This window comes from Aquila chrysaetos, chromosome 13 (assembly GCF_900496995.4).
Source record: "Aquila chrysaetos chrysaetos chromosome 13, bAquChr1.4, whole genome shotgun sequence".
Classification (NCBI taxonomy): Eukaryota; Metazoa; Chordata; class Aves; order Accipitriformes; family Accipitridae; genus Aquila; species Aquila chrysaetos.
Genome location: NC_044016.1, coordinates 5057221 through 5075686, shown reverse-complemented (window position 1 = coordinate 5075686; position 18466 = coordinate 5057221). Strand labels below are relative to the sequence as shown.

The window sequence follows — 18466 nt, the reverse complement described above, 5'->3', positions numbered from 1 at the left end:
AAAAGGACAGCAGCCAGACAGCTTGCCCATTTGAGCAACAAAGGTACAAATCCCACCCTCAGTTTCACTAACTATCAGTAGCAGGTAGTCAGTTGGGAGTCAAGTGATTAAAAGCCTGTAACCTTCTTAACAGCGAGTGGCCAGTGATTCTCATCACCACCCTCCACCCCCTCCTGGAATCCTTAAATTAAAATTAAAGAAGTCTAAACTCTGTATCTTGTTCTAAGGAAAAGCTCCCATTTTATGGAATATCTTACCAGAAAGCATTGTTAGCTGTGAACAGCACCTCCAAATTGTGTAGAACAACTTAAAGGCTTCAAGGAACACAGCATTAAAAGGGAAGAAAGTAGTAAAGACAAAATTAGATCTTAAGTCTGGGATTTGTTAAGACAGTTATTATAGAGCAAGGGATGCTCTTGAGAAGCTGTCTCTCCAAGCCAGGAAGATCTTGAGCTAGCCAGCCATCCAAGGTGCCAGCTACTAAGATTTAATCAGCTGGAGGAAGTTCCTGTTCTGCTGCAGCAACAGCAGGATCGGAACTGGGGAAAGGAAGGACAAAGCCATATTAATAGGCACCGCTGGCATGACCTTTAAAGAACAGCTGGGAGCTACCAGCTTAGACAGTAGAACCAGTATGAACAATCACGTAAGAAGATCAAGTCTGCAATGCCTCCTTGTAAAAAAATTATTTATAATCTTGTACACCCCGTACGTTGCTTACACCACAAGGGGTGTAAAGAAAAGGAAAGAAAGATGCCAACTGGAGAAGTCTAGTCTAACAAAACAAAAATATGTATTCCTGTTGCCTGCATTATTTATAGTACAATTTATTCATCACCACGCCAGACTATGAAATGTCTGAGCAACTTCCAGAGCACAGATAAGTTGTTTTTTTCCCCCTCCAAAATATGAAGAGTATAAGAAACACAACCAGCAATCACTATTTTATACAATAACAATGCAATACTATGATTCACTTGCATTAAGTCTGAGTAAGTATGTCATTACCTTTAAATAGAAAATGCAGCTAATAATTTCAAAACTAAAAATAGAAAAATGTGATGTGAATCCTATGTGATTTACTCCTAATTTGAATATATTATGCTGTCTTTCAAATGTTTTTGGAGGTGCTTATCAGCTTTGCTATTTTTTCTTTTTTACTCATGTTTGCCCTACTTTTCTTTTGCTTACCAAGATAACATCTACTTACAGAAATGCATTTCTAGAATTTTATATATAAAAGGACTACTTCACTACACTACATTACTACAGCAACCATGCTGATATGAAATGTGGATGCTGTTGTAGCTGAAGAAAATCAAATGGCAGAGAAGATGACAATGAGATATGTGGGAGCAAATATACAAAAAAAAAAAAACCCTTTATAATGAAAGGAAATAGTCCTAAAAGTCTAAAAATGTCAGCTACGGGAACTCAATAAAGGTCAAGACACTCTGAAAAGGAAAAGTTAATCAAGTATTTTGTATTTACAGTCTTTTGTTCCATAATTCTGTACAATGTACTCTAGGTTACTTTAAAGCTAAGAAGTGACCTTTCTTGCCAACATTCACTGTTCATTATCCCAGAAGTCCCAAGTTTTGCTTGAAGAAGCCTACCAAACCTGTTGATGTGTAAGTTGTCTAAATCTACACCTTGCAAGATACAGTGATGTTAGCCTCCAAAACCACTACTTAGATGACAGAGCTTCACCAACATGATTACTTTTCACTGTTCTTGCATAGACCAAAATAAACAACAGGTGGGGAACGACCCCAGAACTCACTTCATATATTTTAAACAGCCTTTAATGTTACCGTTCCCACCACTAGCAAATGAAAATAGGTGGAGCAAATATTTTTGTGCCAATAAAAATGTTTCATTTAACAACAAAGTGTGTGTCAAGAAGGCCAATTAAAATGTACAGGCACATTTTGAAGTCACTGAATTTAGAGCCTCTCCAAACTTGTGAAAAATAAACAAGCATTCCAAATTGTGAGCATTTTCATAACAAAAACGACAAGCAGATTTCCGTCAACTAAAGAAAAGTGACTTTATCATTTTCTTTAAACTGTCACTCTCAAAATGAAAGCAAAATCAAGAATGAGAGAAATTGTTTTTGATACTATGCATGCTCTTGAAACCTCTTCTTTTTTTGTGGCTTAACGACCACATTTTCCTGCATTTAAAGTGCTTCTCTCTCTTCTTATAGCACAAGACCATTACACAAGAGGAGAAACAACCTATAGCAAAACAGTACACAGCAAGTGCTTCTGTCCTTCCTCCCTCAGGAAGGAAAATTATTTTCCTATTGTGGCTTTGTTACAACGTACATTTAAATTGCTCTAACAGGAACTAAAACTACCACTTCAGTTCTCAATTCACACGCTTCCTAAGACTTAAGAGGAAAGGAACCTTGTTTCCGAAATAACATCCCTTATTCTGCAGCTTACTTTAAGCTAAGTAGTTAGCTCCTCTGAAGCTGATGAGAGCTTTAATGGAATAAGGTATGTTTTATTTTAAGGAGAATCACCTTCCCCTGCAAATCACCTATGGGTGATCTCAAACCAATAAAGATTGCATGACATTTGCACAACAGAATCACACAGAATGGCTGAGATTGGAAAGGACCTCTGGAGGTCATTTGGTCCAGCCCTCCTGCTCAAGCAGGACCACCTACAGCCAGTTCCCCAGGACTGTGTCTAGTCAGCTTATGAATATCTCTGAGAGAGACTCCATAACCTCCTTGGGCAACCTGTGCCAGGGCTCACTGACCCTCCCACTAAAAAAGTGTTCTCTGATGTGTTTCAGTTTATGCCCGTTGCCTCTGATCCTGTCACTGGCACCACTGAGAAGAGGCTGGCTCCATCCTCTTTGCACCTTCCTTCCAGGTATTTATATACATTGATAAGATCCCCCTCCACGAGTCTTCTCTTCTCCAGGCAGAGTCCCAGCTCTTTCAGCCTTTCCTCCTATGTCAGATGCTCACGTCCCTTCGTCATCCTTGTGGCCCTTCCATGAACTCTCTCCAGTATGTCTAGCATGTGTTTGTGCTGGGTCTCGACCCTAAAAATTTCTGGAAGCATCCAGAGTGTCCTTATTAGCTGGGAAGTTAAGTCCCTGAGTGCCCCTTTAGGTGCTGCACAGGGTTTCTACAACAGGGAGGAAGAGAGCTTATGGCCCTCCAAATTCAGCATGAAGGGGTTTCCATCTTTAACCACTAGAGTAATTCCTTTGGTCCTGGTCCTAACTCAAACCAGAATAATTAAGGTCAACTTTTAGGAAACCGAACTGTGGCAATGCTTCTGAAAATACCTTCCCGCTAGCTGCAAAATTAAGAGACCATAAAGTCACTTAAACATTCACCAGTCCTCAGCTTCATTTCAAACAGTTTAAACTTCATGACGCAAATAATTAAGCTTATAATGTTGTTTTGCAATACTGCAAGGCTGAGAGAAAAAACTAACAAGAGATTAAAAGACAAAACATGAAGATCAAGAAAATAAAGATGACATTTTCATACCAGTCATTGCCAACAATGAGAGGAGGGAAACAGGTCAAACTGTTTCCAATTTGAAAGCTTTTTATAATGTGTATAAAGTCTCTGTAGTTCTGTGTCATAGTACGGCCTAACAAAATAGTTCAAATTACTTTAGGAAAAGGTAAATATATTCCAAAACAAAAAGGTTTACTGATCTTCCAACATTTCTCTCTCTGTCCATATTTTGGTAAGAGGACCCAATACCAAACGTCTAGGTAGACTAGAGGACGTGAGCAACAACTGAAAGATCCTTTTCACTTATTTATATTAAGCCATTACTTTTTCATAGTGCTTTCCAGAGCAATTTACAGTAATCTGCAGTATGCAAAACGGATATAATAGACAAACGGAATGAGAAGTTATTTGATAAGCATTTCTTAGAGGATGTCAGAATTTTTAATAACTAACATCGTGGCAAAGAAGAAAGAGATTAATGGTGACAGAGCACAAAAAGTAGAGAAAGCCATTCTAGTAAACTCAGCATAAATGTCCTGGCATTGCTTCAGGCTTCAGTTGGGCAGCTGCTACAGATGCATCTTATCTTCAAACCATACAGCACAAAGACACTCAGACCAATCACTTTCTGCATCTCAAAATGTTGATAAAACTGGAAACTTTGAAGCGGTTTGGAAATGGAAAAGCATCAAGACAAGTATAATGAACAGAACAAAATAAAACTTGCAAAAATAGCTTTGCATAAGATTGCTCTTACAGGATTCTCTATCCGACAAATACAATTAAGGTGTATAGATAAATAGCTTATGACTTATACTGGTGGGATTTTAGGTATTTTACGGGAAATAAGGAATTTGAAGTGCTCTAAAGCCTCTAACAGCATAATCATAAGCCTTTTTTACTGGTAACAGATTCCAAGCTTCAAATCAGGTTTGACTGCATTAGTCACTAAGGAAAAATGTAATAATTTCCTGATATTTCACTGAAATTCTTAGACCAAACTACAACCAAAAAAAATAATAATCCCTTTTAGAAGGAATATCAAGAAAGGATTCTCCTCCAGTTGTTCAAGAATGCTAGGGATTTAAAATATTTCAAAATGGCTGGCTGCAGTTCAACACAACATGGCTAATGGGACTCATTTTTCAATTGTCCTATAACACTTAATGTAGTCAAATAATTCCTCTTTATAACTTTCCATCTCTAGCTTCTATACTGTCAGATGAAGATATCAAGCATATAGATGGAAAATTACATCAAGATATATCATAACTGACCCTTTTAAACTGGAAGTAGGTTTTTCTATACATTAAGAACCAGCTCAACTCAGCTGCAAGATGCCCTATTAAAGAACATGTACAACTTGCAATTTTGGTAAAGTTGTTATACATTTCGTTATATAATTTAGTCTCTTTCTATTATGCAGGACAGATAAGAGAAATATACTTTGTAGCAATAACATTCCCCCCCCCCCCCCCCCCCCCCGCCAAAGTTCTTACTTTAAAAGTGCACAGAGGGGTATTATTTCTCACTGGCAGGGAATTCAGGACATTCATTGTAATTTGTAATCAGATACATCCGTAAAGATGATTACTGTGTCCTCGATCAACAGCTGAAGAAAATATTTAACTGACCATCAAATAAGGTAAACTAGGATAAAACTAAAAATCCAAGCTTCACACCTCATTCAAAATGCATCTCTCCCAGTTATCCACCTGTAAAGGTGTCTACCAGTTCATCAAATAAGCTTTGTCTCATTGTAAATATCATAAAAGACTAAGATATATCTAGATCAAATAACTTCAAGTACATTTTTAGGCTTAACTTCACTGTGAAAGCCAACAAAGATGGGGCAAACCTGCCTATCATCAATTAGACAGCAAAAGTCAATCAATGCATAGTGGTTCAGTATTAATTTCTCAGAAGAAAAGCATCCTGATCAACATCCTTCATCTTGACTGCAGAGGCATCAGATGGAGATTGAAACAAAGTGGTCCTAGATGGCTAATACAATTTTCATAAGAGTTACTTACTATAAAGAAAACTTCAAAATATGAATTGACAGATTAGAAGAGGCTATTTTCCTCTTACTTGTCCTTGGAACAATAACTATATGCCCAATCATGCATACATAAATACACAAAGAACTATTTCACTCCAGACAAAAGCAAGATTTAAGTGAAAGGCATAAAGTAGGATCTGTATAATTCAGTCAAACTGCAGAATCATTTACAATTGTTAATTGCTTTGTAGAAATACCTTGGAATACTGACAGATTTTTTTTTCTAGCTGCCATGATTAGTGGTCTTGATACTATATTCAGGAACTCAGTCTAGTTACTTCTCTTTGGAGTCAGCATTGATCTCAGATATCTATGATCTTGCATATGATAAAACAGATTGCCAGTAAAGCATAGTCTCAGACAACACATAAAGTGATTCTGTGGAAGTCTAACAGAAAATAGCTAGTTTCAGCCTGAAAAGCGTTTAGGTCAGATACAGCACCATAGAATTTACATGAGGGAGAATATCCCCTTTAGTAAGGGGTCATCTGCAGCATAATTAGTTTGCTACATTCACAGGTAAAAGATCAGGGGCATTCAGCACCACCAGCACACTGTTCGTGACTTGTTACCTTCATATTACACTCAAAAAACGTTTGGGATACTGAAGCTGCACAATCAAACATACAGAAATTATAAACCACCAGAATTAAGGCTGTTCTTTCCTGGCTGGTTTATTTGTTTGATTGTTTCAAACAGGAACCTTGCCTCATACAATGCACATGCTTTGACAGCAGGGTTAACAGGGAGAAATTACTTTGTATTTTTTTCCCCCCTTTCTCAGAGTACAGTGCTAAAATTAGCCTAAGCTATTAAAATCCTAGGACAACACACCCCCCCCCTTTTTTTTTCTTTTTCCTCCATATTATGCTCATTATACTACTATCTGAAAGTTTTATATGCCAGTAATTTATTTTCACAACAGACCATATTTATGTTTTTGCAATTCAAGATCCACAGCACAAAGTATACAAAATGTGTCTGCCTGATCTGGGATGTTTCCAGACTAATTTTTTTTCAGAATATTTGTCACTATGCACAATTCACAGTTGCTATTAGCTTCAGTTGCAGCTGTAAAAGCTTTACATTCTTTATTTTATAGGTGTCCAACTTGAAACCTTACTGTTCAATACAAGGATCACAATTAGTTATTGTTAATAACAATGTTACATGTCTCACTTATCAAGTAAAAAGCAAAATCCAATTCTTCACAGAGGCATTTAACTAAAGAAACATTCAGATGATCATCATCTTCAATCCTTTATTCAGTTCAATATACAACATCACGTATGTGCAACAAGTAAAATGGGTTCTACAGACCGCATTCCTTAAATCTTTAAGGCATTCCTAAAATACAAGCTATCCTGAACAATAATTTTTTTAAGGGGAAAAAAGGTAATGTGTTAATGGAATTACAGACTGCCAATTCAAATGTGGAGATGCGGGTGACATGAAAAAATTTAGCCCATATATCATTTGGTACTTATGTTTCTGTTGGTATTTTAACAAAGACTAAGATCACGAGCCTAGTGTGAAGAGAATTTTGGGTAACAACAGCTGCTTGTCTCCAACAGCAATCATGTAACTTGAGAAATATAATTTTAATATTTTCAAGGAACAAAAGAAAAGACTCTGATCTTCATGAATTTCCAGGAAATAATTATAATGAAAAGGTACAGTATCCTAAACAAAGGAAGACCTAACATTCCCACATACAGTATTCATGCTTTTCTAAAAATCAAAACCTCAACATTTAAGTAGGTCACATAATCATACCATCTAAGCATCCCTTTCAACCTCTTTACCTAAATAAAAAAATAGAAAAACTGGAGCATTATCTAGAAAGGTAACAGACATAACTGTTTCTGTATCTGCTAAATTTCAGGGTAGATCTGATAGCATCAACAGATTAATGGGAAAAAGAGCAAAGTGGTAATTAAACCAAAAGCTTATGTTTCAAACAATTACAATAAATCTGCATATTCAGTGTACAACTCCTTAAAGCCAGCAGGCTAGACTGGATTAAAGAAATAGTAAATCCTATCACATTTAATGTTTCACATGCCTGGTCCAGGTACCTTTTTATGTGCACTTCACCATTTTCCTCTACAGAAGCAAAATAATGCCTCCTAATGCTATTAATTGCTCATAAAAGAACCGATTTTCAAATAAAAATGTTAATATGAAAATCCTAAAACATAACCTATTTTCTTTTTTATATAAATTCTGTCCATCAAGAAGAATCAATGAAAGCAAATTTATAGAATTTGAGGGTAATAAAGTATAATGACTCCTAGTCTTTTCTTTTCTTTTTTTTCTCCTGCTAGTTACATGGTAGTCAGAAAATTTCTTTATTCCACATTAAGGAACAACTTACCTAAGTCAACCTCCATCTGAAGAAATAAACTGGTGGCTTTTAATAATGGTTGCATTTAGAAGATGCTTATATAGAACTTCCCTAACCTTCTTCCAGAGCAAAAACAGTTAAAACGTTTTAATTAATCCACTTTTCCTTGACAAATATTTCCTTTACAATGCTTTTAATATAACTCAACATTGGCTGCATCTTTCTTGACAGCTGGTATTTCCTTAACAGAGAATGTCTCAAATGGTTTATGTATAACATTCTTTCTAAAATTCATTTCCTTTCAGTGTGAGAAGTTAATACACCAGGAAAAAAAAAAAAAAAAAGGCAGGAATGTTTCATGCCATGTGGGATATAACAGTTCTAGAATTTTGCCTTAAATTAGCCCAATAATGTTTTTGTAGAAATATTATTAACGTGGCTGAAGCTTAACTTTTGGAAAAAGGAAAAATACTTGCTGACAACTTTGCTTCTCTCCAGAACTTATTCCAACATGCACTTCAGTTTTATGTTCTAGCTCCTCAGTACATGCCTGGTGGAAATCTGACAGCTCTTAGTAAGGCTCATCTTAGGGGAGAGATGTTAAGGAGAAAACAGTCACCTAGCTAAGAACAAGAGACTGATGGTTCTATATCAAATAACTCCCAAACCAGACACGAAAGTTCTTAATAACTTTAGTCTAAACATTAAAACCCTTCAAGACATTGAAACTGGCAGAAAAGCACACCACAACCTCTCTCAAGATAAGGACAGACATTGAGGTCTCACAGAAGAAGATGCAACTCCTAAGGGTGGGCCACTCCTCCATACTGACACCAAATCCCAAGTTCTTAAGAGCTGGGAGACTTGCACCAGTTGCATGGAGAAGAACTAAGGTCCCACATGCAAAAATCCTGGGAAATGACATCTTTACAGGACGTTAAGGCCAAAGGCATTTGCTCTACAGTCTGTAATATATAGTCCCCTATAAAGGTTGTAAACTCTTAGCTAAACAGCTGGAGAGCTACAGCAGTAACGGCTGTAGTTTCATCACTTTAAGTGATGAAGAAATACCTGCTGATAATTTCTCTTTCTTCTTGTCATGCTATAGGCATTCATTAAAATATTACTCTTCCGCCAGATCAGATCATTTTCAGTACTGCTGAAAATTTTCATTCTAAAATATTCTGCAGCCTGTGGAACTCTACATACAACAATATTTTGCAACTACTATTTTCCATTTTTGGGGTATCTCCTAGCCAATGTGTAATTTTGTGATACTTCTGGTAAACATTATCATCTGGGTTAATACTGTACACAGAGAATATCGTGCACTGAAATCCAAAGCTACCAGTTTCCCTAAATTTTAGGGTTTGCTTATTTTACATTTATGAATAAATGACATGTTTCTAAAATTCAGCAAAAGCCTGTCCTAAATATGGCTTTTTCAGCTAATTCTGTATTTCAAGACACAGTAAGAGATGATGGAGACAAGAAATGTAATCTTTCTTTCTTTCTAACATGCAAACTCATTTTAGCATTCTGCTCACAACAGTGATACCTTTTGTTCTGAAAGTAAGCTTAAGTCTGCATGCCCAGCACTCATGATAACAAAGCTATGGACAATATGTGCAATGCTAGTTTGCTTAACAGATTTTTATGGATGCCTTACATAAAGTTAAAAAAGAAAAAACAGCCATATTCACCACCTCTATTTGCCACTGTCTACATGTAAAATGAACAAGAATCTGAGGGCCACAGGCAACATGGGAATAACGTAAAGCTTCCCTTAAAAAAAAGGGAAGTGAGTATTTGCTACAGCTACTTCAGGGGCATAGTGCTGTGGCAGAAGGGTGATGGTCTGCGAATCTGCAAAGGCAGAGAGAAGAGGCAGACGATAAGAAAATCTTACTAACATGTGACAAACATTCAAAGCTTACTAAATTCTCTAAACTTTTCATAAGATTTTTTCTTTAATTAAAAATAACTGCTATTAGTATATTTTCAAGATATACTACTGCACAAGGGTGCTGCATGTCACATCATATTGTCCTTCAATAGACTAGCCTACTGCACTTACTTTAACAAAACCCCCATAATTTTAGCTATTTTCCCTTTAGACAGAAGATAATACATATTCTTGCATTATCAACAATCATTTTGGCAACATCCCTGTTGCGACCACTCAAGTCATATTTGCTTCTGCCTATATTTCATTTCCGTTCTACCATAACTACAGAGCCTTTGCCTCAATTCTACAGATCAGTCATCTCTCAAGGTCCTTCAGTGACCTACTGTAATAAGAACACACAAAAAAACACAGCTGTTTAACCCTTGACATCTTCACAGGCATTTGTCATTCAAAAAAATATTAAGGTGGCAGACAAGATAAACACACAGCTCTTACTTGCTGTCAAAATCTAAATGAGATGTGTTATTCAGTTAAAGCATTGGCTTAAGGTGGGATTTTTTTATTGCTTACTGGAGCTGACACTGTTCAGCATCTAACCCTGTATCCAACAGAGGTACAAAACTAAATGCTTCTCAATATTTAGGAGAGACCAAGATTCTTTCTTCAGAGTAGGACTGAGATACAATAAGTACAATGCTTACCTTTATTACAACATAAGTTAAAAACTTTCTTCGTAGAATTTTTTTTTTTTTCAAAAATGACTATTCTAAGTAAATTTTGGAAATTGGGATCTAAAGATACAATCATTTATGACAAAATAATTAAGTATCCATTTTGTAATGAATAGTAGACCCATGCAAGCACTGGAAATAGTGGTTAACTGTTCGGATTTTATTTAAAACTTGGTACTCAAGTGAAAATTTAAAACTGATGTTCCTAATAAAAGAACACACTTCCCTGAGCAAAGCCATGATTTTGGGAGACACACACCCTTTGTCACTTTCAAGGGTTAGAAATAGATGAGCCTGCAAAACACTTTTTGTAAATCAGATTGACGCACAAGTATTTTTCTAAGGAAACTCTAGTGCAAAATCTATCCATCTCATGGAGACAGCACAAAATGCACTAAGACTGATCCTTTTCTAAAACAGTCTATCCCCAAAGTTTAGAAAGATCAAACATACCCAGAACATTACATTCCATTGTCCTAGAGGGTCTGCAATTATTTAAGAGAGATTAAACCAAACCAAACACCCCCTTTCCAAATGTGAAATGCATGCCAATTCCCAGAATATTAACTGTTTCCACTATCTGATGATGAATTACACATAATTAGTTCACTGGCAGTGCATCACTTTTACTTGTCCTAGGGACAAATCTACTGACTTGGCCAAGAGACCTTGAACGAAACTGCTAAACCTGTTTTCTTTTTAAGGGAATTCACTAGTTAAGTTGACAGATTTAGTGGTGTTTTCACACTGAAGAGGGAAGACCAGAAGAAAGCTACTGTCTATGCAGGAGGCTAAAAGGAAATTATTAGCCTTACCTTAACCAGGCTCTACAGATTAGCTCAATAACCTTGGCATGAGCGTATTACCTCGTACTTTCTGAAACGTTGTACTCAAGAGAAAGAGGTTTTCCATGAGTGGAGAGTTTAAAAAAAAAAAAAAAAAAAAAAAAAAAAAGACTGACTCCCAACAGTGACTTAACAGGTAAGTATTTCTTCTACTTGTTTTTCTCTTTGAGAAATCTTTTGTAGTTTTCCTTGGCTTCATTAAAGGACCTAGTGATTAATTCCCTGGAGCACATGGCCCCAAACTCTATCTGATACACAATTTAAAAAATTTACACAGCAGAACAGGAACAAGCTTCAAGTTCTGACCACAGCCTGAAAGCTCGAAGCCAGTTCACAGTTTGGTTCACTCTGAAAAGTTAACTTCCATATATCAGCGTGTGGTCACCACTGTCTCCTGGCTTTATCTTACCAGAAGAGTTAAGTTGTTTTTCAATGAGCACAAAATGTGTAACTGCTATTCAGTAAGCTGAATGCTTGAGAAATTCCCACTGTACCACACAAATCCTGGGTAAGAGTTAGTCCTGTTTATAAGAAATATCGCTAAGTGAAATCAAAAGGTGTTTGCTCCATTTAAGTTTCTTAAAAGTAACAGCAAAGCTGCAGCAATTGGGAAAAAGGTAAGCTTTACCAGTCATTGATAAATTTGCTATCGCTTACTATTGCTATAGCATTATCAGCTTTTTCAAAACCAACATTCTTTACCTTCTAACAGATCACTAAAATCACAGTAACAAACATCATCTTGATAGTAAATGGAACTGATCAGCTGAACTGATGCATGATAACAGAAAGATTAAGTACGAAAAAGTAGTAGGATCTAGTCCTTCTAGCATCTGAACAATAAAACAAAGCATCTGGAAAATTATGTCAGATTTCTCACAGTTCCATGTCCAAACCAGGGCAGTATTTCTCTTCCCCATTGTTTTCACTAAAGAAACAGTCTGTCAAAGCTAACCAGCACATCTCACATAAAAACACACTGCATTCCATATAACGGAAATCCACAGAACTCACCTCCCTCTTGGGACATTTGTCCTCACATTTCTCTGTGAAAGCATCTCACCCTACCTGTGATCAGTAGAAATGGTCCATCTGAAGAGAAGTCTGCTGACAGATTGCCTCCCTTGATCTCTGAACACTCTGCCAACTGGAAAACTTTCTGGGTGTAACAAAGACCTTTTCCTGCATTTGGGTAAAAACAGGGACATAAGATTGGTAACAGTTTTGGGGGTCTTTTTGCTTGTGGGTTTTTTTTAATACTTTTCTAGACACTGAAACTACCAAATGTTCAGCAGTAATTCAGGGAGCTGTAATAGCCACCTGATAGATTCAGTTCAGACTCATTCCCACTTCTATTTCAGAACACAATGTTGAATATCCTCTACGCAAAGCTTAACACTTGCTATACATTTATTTACAACTTCAACTTACCAACTGAAAATGGTAACTATGCCCTGCCTAAAGAAGTACAAGATGACCAATGAAAATTTCAGTAATCTCCAGAACAATGCTTGCGTGGAAGTCTGGAAGAACAGCAAGCATTTTACTTTGTTTTGATGTTGTAACTGAGCTGCTTGACGAGTGGAATTTACGGTTTCTTTCTGAACAGCTACCTTTCAAATTTCAGAAGCACAGCATGAAGTGCTCTCAGTGGTATTTATTACAAAGAGACTACTAGTATCAAGTCATATTTGAGCCAGTCTATAAAAGTTTTTTTGCAAATAAATTGTAAAAACACTTCAAAAGCATTAATCAGCTTTAAAAGGTTCATTTCTGCATACATTTTTCTACATAAGTTAAATCACATTAGGAGAACATACTTTTTAAAATATGGCTTGAGCTAATTTTAAACATGGTTGGAAAAGTTTGGCCTACACTGATTAAAATCTATATTTAAATGAAAGGAAAATTTAACCACAGAAACTGTGCTCATTTTAGAAAAACAAGCATATCACTGCCAAAGTGCTGTCCTAAGTTTAGATTGCTGTCTGACTAAAACATTACAATTACGAGAAACTAAAATGGATTTCTAAATGTTTCAAGATGAAACAGCCATTGGGTAATTTGCAAGATATGCAATTATCTTCTGAATTCAAACACATAATGCTAATACTTGAGCTGAACAAATGCAGGCTGTAGATCATTGCTTGTGTAGAGATTGGGGAAATCAATGTTAAAAATCAATACCAACACTAGATAAGAGTAACTATAACGAAACTTAAGAGCAAAATTACCAAGTGATGTGGAATTAATTACTTAGACATAAAGAATTTTCTTTGAGAAAAAAAAAGGTTTTGAATCTTTTATCTACTGCTTCTGACTCTCTAGGAGCTGATCAAGCTGAACAAAGGATTCTCTGCACTTTTATCACTGTTAAAACTGCATCAGTGGCCATACAAGGCATTTCACACAAGCTCCCACATGCAGCAAGACAGTAACAGTTTTACCTTCAAATACCAGAGAGGGTCTTCCTAATAGATTTGAAGAGTCACACAGCGTATTTTCTGTTACTTCGCAATTAACATCTATATTTGGGGTGGAGTCATTATCATACTGACCATGCAAAAGATAAAAGGAAAAAAAAAAATATAATCACACACTAATGCCAGATCTGGATGTTCATTTCATGTATAACCACAATAACTTCCAGTGACTTTGAACAGCAAGTTAAATCTTGATCTGCAACAACCATTACCAGTTTGATGCAACTAAGGGGATTTCAGGAAATCAAGTAACTCCATTCCTGTTTAAAAATCACGATTGTGTGTACTTGTCAGCACCTGCACTGCCTGCTATTGTTGGTCTTTGATGTTGCAAGAGAAATGAATGGCTTGGCTGTGTTTTATTTCTTGTTCTCCTGGAAAAGCCTTGGTGTTTGGTTATCTTTTGACTCTTCTGACTACAACCAGCTCCACTGATTCAGTGAAGGAGTACAAAACAATCTTTCATTCATATATTAAAGTACCCAGGAACTGTGAGCATGTCTGGGGACACAGTACTTTACAGGAACACTTCCATGATTCAAACACTAATTTTATAAAAGACTAGAGCATTTTCAAGAAAAATTAATTCTCTTTCCACAAGCAATGTGTGGTGATCCACACAACTGCTTCATATAGACTCATCAGGCAGTTAATTCATTTAGCCTTCATGGCACCTCTGAAGCCACCATCAAAAGAGAAGAGCAAATAGATAATAGATTTCTTTCAACCGTAACATACGCTGGATGCCTTAAAAACAACAAACCCACCATAAGCTCAATGAGGAAGCAGAAGATTAAACAATACCTTTCAGAACCACTGGAATGAAAGGAATACCTGCTGCCTTGATACCCAAAATAATATAAATAGCAGCTACTATACCAAAGGATGCCCCAAAAAAACCCAAGAGTCATGGGAGTTTTAATATCACAGATGCAAAGTCTTGGAAAGGCATGTTTAAAAGCAGGAAGATGAAAAAACAGTTTTGTTTCAAGGAATCCCCAGGGGGCTGGAGAGGTGGGGGCAACACACAAAAAACAAAACAAAACAAGCCCCAAAACCTAAGCCTCCTGTCAGATTAAAGGCAAATTCATTTTCTCAAGCTCATGAAAGGATAGTGTGTGAACCTAGTGGAGCAATTAATTTTGTATTGACAAGTAAAGACTCCCCCAGTTTTGAACCTCTAAGCGTGTAAGAAACCCTAATACAAACAAATAAAATTAAGTAAATTAAGTTTATTATAGCAAAACAAGTTCACAAGCAAACTTGTTCAGCTAAGAGAAAGAGACTAGGAAAAAGAAGAGACATTTTGTCTTCGTTTCAAGAAGCCTGCTAACATTGCTTTCTTGCATCTCACCGTGCCCTGCAGCAGTAACAATGGACTTTATAACACAGAATTGTCTTTCAGAAGCAATTTACTTTTTGGCCAGGTCAACAAAACATCGTGTAAAACCAAACTGTGAGCCTTTGCCCACTCTCAGAGGGGACCTGTTTCAAAGTCAACTCTCTAAAGGTTCCATTTTCCCGTCTCTTAGGTCTAAGTGCTGACCAAACACCACACATGCAACGCAAACAAGCCAACTCTCCTCAGTCCATAGCTAATAAAAAATTAAACCAGATTACAGAACTCAATACCACATACAGAACACGAGGAATCTTGTCTGTGTGTTCTCAGCACCACAACCTTGGTTCTAGACCCTCTAGGACAATGGAATGTAAAGTTCTGGGTATGTTTGATCTTTCTAAACTTTGGGGATAGACTGTTTTAGAAAAGGATCAGTCTTAGTGCATTTTGTGCTGTCTCCATGAGATGGATAGATTTTGCACTAGAGTTTCCTTAGAAAAATACTTGTGCGTCAATCTGATTTACAAAAAGTGTTTTGCAGGCTCATCTATTTCTAACCCTTGAAAGTGACAAAGGGTGCGTGTCTCCCAAAATGGACATAAATGAGGCTGTCCAAACAAAAAATTAAGAGATAGAAACTCTACAGGGAGAAGTCTTGGACAGAATCAAATAGGAAGCCAGCAGAAGGACAAGAAGATTTGCACCTGAGACAGTCCAGGTAATTAAGAATCTAGCCTGGCATTATCAAAAATAGCTGCTGAAGAAGTAGAGACTGCAGGAACAGATGAAACACATGACAGCCTGCCACCTGACCAACTGGAGAAAGGACTTGCTGGATCAAGTAACCCCAACACTGCTAAAATCCCAGGTGGATGTGGAGATGACACCTCATTACACTTCCAGTTTTCTTTTCAGATTGCTTTTGGGAGGAGGGTAGGGAACTCCATGAAAGCAAAACTCATCAAGACTGAGCAGTTGGAACATACCAGAATCAAGGTTTCCCTGTGCAACTTCAGTTTAGCTTTTACAGTAGGATACAATATTATTTTTCCTTCAAGATTCCTGCCTCACTGAGTACACATGGTGTACCAGCCCCTGAGGTCTAAATAAGGCTTTGTAGGAGACTTCCCATTTTCGGCACAGAGGCTCTTTGGCAAGAAGTGAATGGAGAAAATACTCTGGTAAGATGGGAAAGTTCCTTCACAGACTTATACACCCTTCACTCTTTATCACATGCTCCCTACAGATGGCTGACTTTTTTTAATCCAAACTTTTCAGAAGTTGTAAGTGTAGTCCTGATTTTCTGAATGACCAATTTGAGACTTGGTTTCTTGAGGTAGTTTCACATTATACTTAACCCACAGCTGGTTTACATTAGTGCAGAAAAAGAAACAGCTTTCATTCGTATCGGAGCAAACACTCACTAGAACAGCCTCCATCTGACAGAAAGCCATCCCCATAAAACTGTTAGATAAACTGTCCCTGCAACCATCCAACCACTAAATCCACTACAAACAGAGTAGTAATAACCCATGGCCAGTGATGGCAAAGAAGTGAGACCACATTCTTCGGCTGCAGTTCACACACTGACCAAACTATGTATTCACACTGTTAAACTGTACCTTGATTTGCTGAGGAGCCAGATAGTACAGCTGCCACTGAAGCTTTGCCTTCAGAGTATTAGATAATACTATAAAATCTGATTACAAAATCAATGAACTCGTTTCAGATTTCTGTGTTCAATTTAAGACATACTTTGGCTTTCTTCCTTTTTTTAATCCTAGTTTCCCCATTTCTAAAGTAAGAAGGGGAAAAAAAAAAAACAAAAACAAAAAACCCATCTGTTAATGTCTCTGTGTTACAGTGGAGTAAGTTTGTGCTTGAAAAACATTTAAATATTGCTGTGGTAACTACTGCTGAAAAGTCCAAGGGTCCGAAAGCAGAGAGGAGGTGGTGTCTTCAAAACGAGAGACAGCTACTATGAAGTAAATGAGATACGACAATACTTAGCAATCAATAAGCAAAATACGCTACCCATTATGCGAGCATAGTCCACTCTGTCCACTGGCATAAGTGGAGATTAAACAAAAGTCTAGTGACAGCCACGTACTGTATCACAATGAATACACATAAGCACTAATGTGAAGCCGCACACATAGTTTAATTCTAGTACTTATTTTTAGTACGCGGCTTTTTACAGCCACAGTTATGTTCTGAACAGCCTGGTTGTGAAAAGTTACATGCCTTGTTCCGATCCTCACCCTGCACTTCTTACACAAGAGAACATTCTGGTCAAAGTTTAGCTTTGCCAGAGGGCAATTCTAGCCGAGACAGCAGCGTGCACGCCAGTACCAACGGGAGAAGTCACAAAAGACACAGTAAACAGGGAAAACCACCCAACTACAGTCCGCAGAAACTGACTTCTGTGTACAAGCAAGTCGTAACAAAAGACTTTACTTTTCCCAAAAGGAAAGATACTAAGAATGAGGTTATAACAACAAGCCTCCCTTTATTCCTCGAGGTGTCATAAAAACAGCAGTACCGAAACCAAGGTTTCGGGTGACGTACACGTTTCACACACTCCGAACGTCTCCTCGGACAAGCTCAAGCGCTTTCCTCCAGCGGCTCCTCCTCGGGCATCGCCGCGGCTCCCAGCCCTCCTACAGCGCGGCGACCATGCCTGGGGAGAAACGGGAGGCAGGTGAGAGAGCCCGGCAGGCCGCACCTCGGCGAGGAAAAACCGGCAAGGCCGGGCCGGCGGCGGAGACCCGGAGCCGCTGATCAGCCCCGCAGCGCCAGCGCCCCGGCCCGGCCCGGCCCGGCCCGGCCCGGCCCGCCGCCCGCCAGGGGAGCACCCGTGCCCGCCCTCACCTGAGACGGGGCAGCGCCGCGGCGGGAGGAGGCTCCCCGCCCCGCTCAAGGAGCCGCCGCCCCGGGGAGCGCGGCCGCACCGCCGCCAGCGCTCCGCATCGCCAGGACCGCCGCCGCCGCCGCCATGTTCCCGCTGCCACCGGCGACCTCTGACCCCCGCCAATCACTTCCGGTCACGGCTGTCAAGCCGTTGCCATGGCAGCGCTCCCGGCCCCGGCCGCCCTTAAAGGGGCAGCAGCCCCCCCCCCCCCCCGCACCCTTGACACCCCCACGCACCCCCGCACCCACTCCTTACACCCACACCCACGCTCCTTGCACCCTCACACGCCTGCGGTTGGCAGGCCCGGGGAGCGACCAGGTGGCTGAAGGAGCGGTGGGCCCGG

The 18466-nt window shown here is 38.5% G+C and overlaps 1 protein-coding gene across 11 annotated transcripts in view; it reads right to left on the bottom strand.

The window, feature by feature from the left end:
- Positions 1-18235, bottom strand: part of LCLAT1 (lysocardiolipin acyltransferase 1) — a 121196-nt gene extending 102961 nt beyond the window's left edge. For 4 of the 11 annotated variants that reach the window (XM_030035386.1, XM_030035397.1, XM_030035396.1 and 1 more), the window contains exons 1-2: positions 18084-18235; positions 17781-17892 (exon numbers count right to left, since the gene is read on the bottom strand). The gene's annotated coding sequence lies outside the window, so the exon portion shown is untranslated. Of the gene's footprint in view, positions 1-12455; positions 12570-13834; positions 13941-16834; positions 16850-17754; positions 17893-18083 lie in introns of those variants that run through there. The other 7 variants (XM_030035389.1, XM_030035399.1, XM_030035392.1 and 4 more) reach the window with 5 other exon arrangements.
- Between the last annotated feature and the right edge of the window lie 231 nt (positions 18236-18466).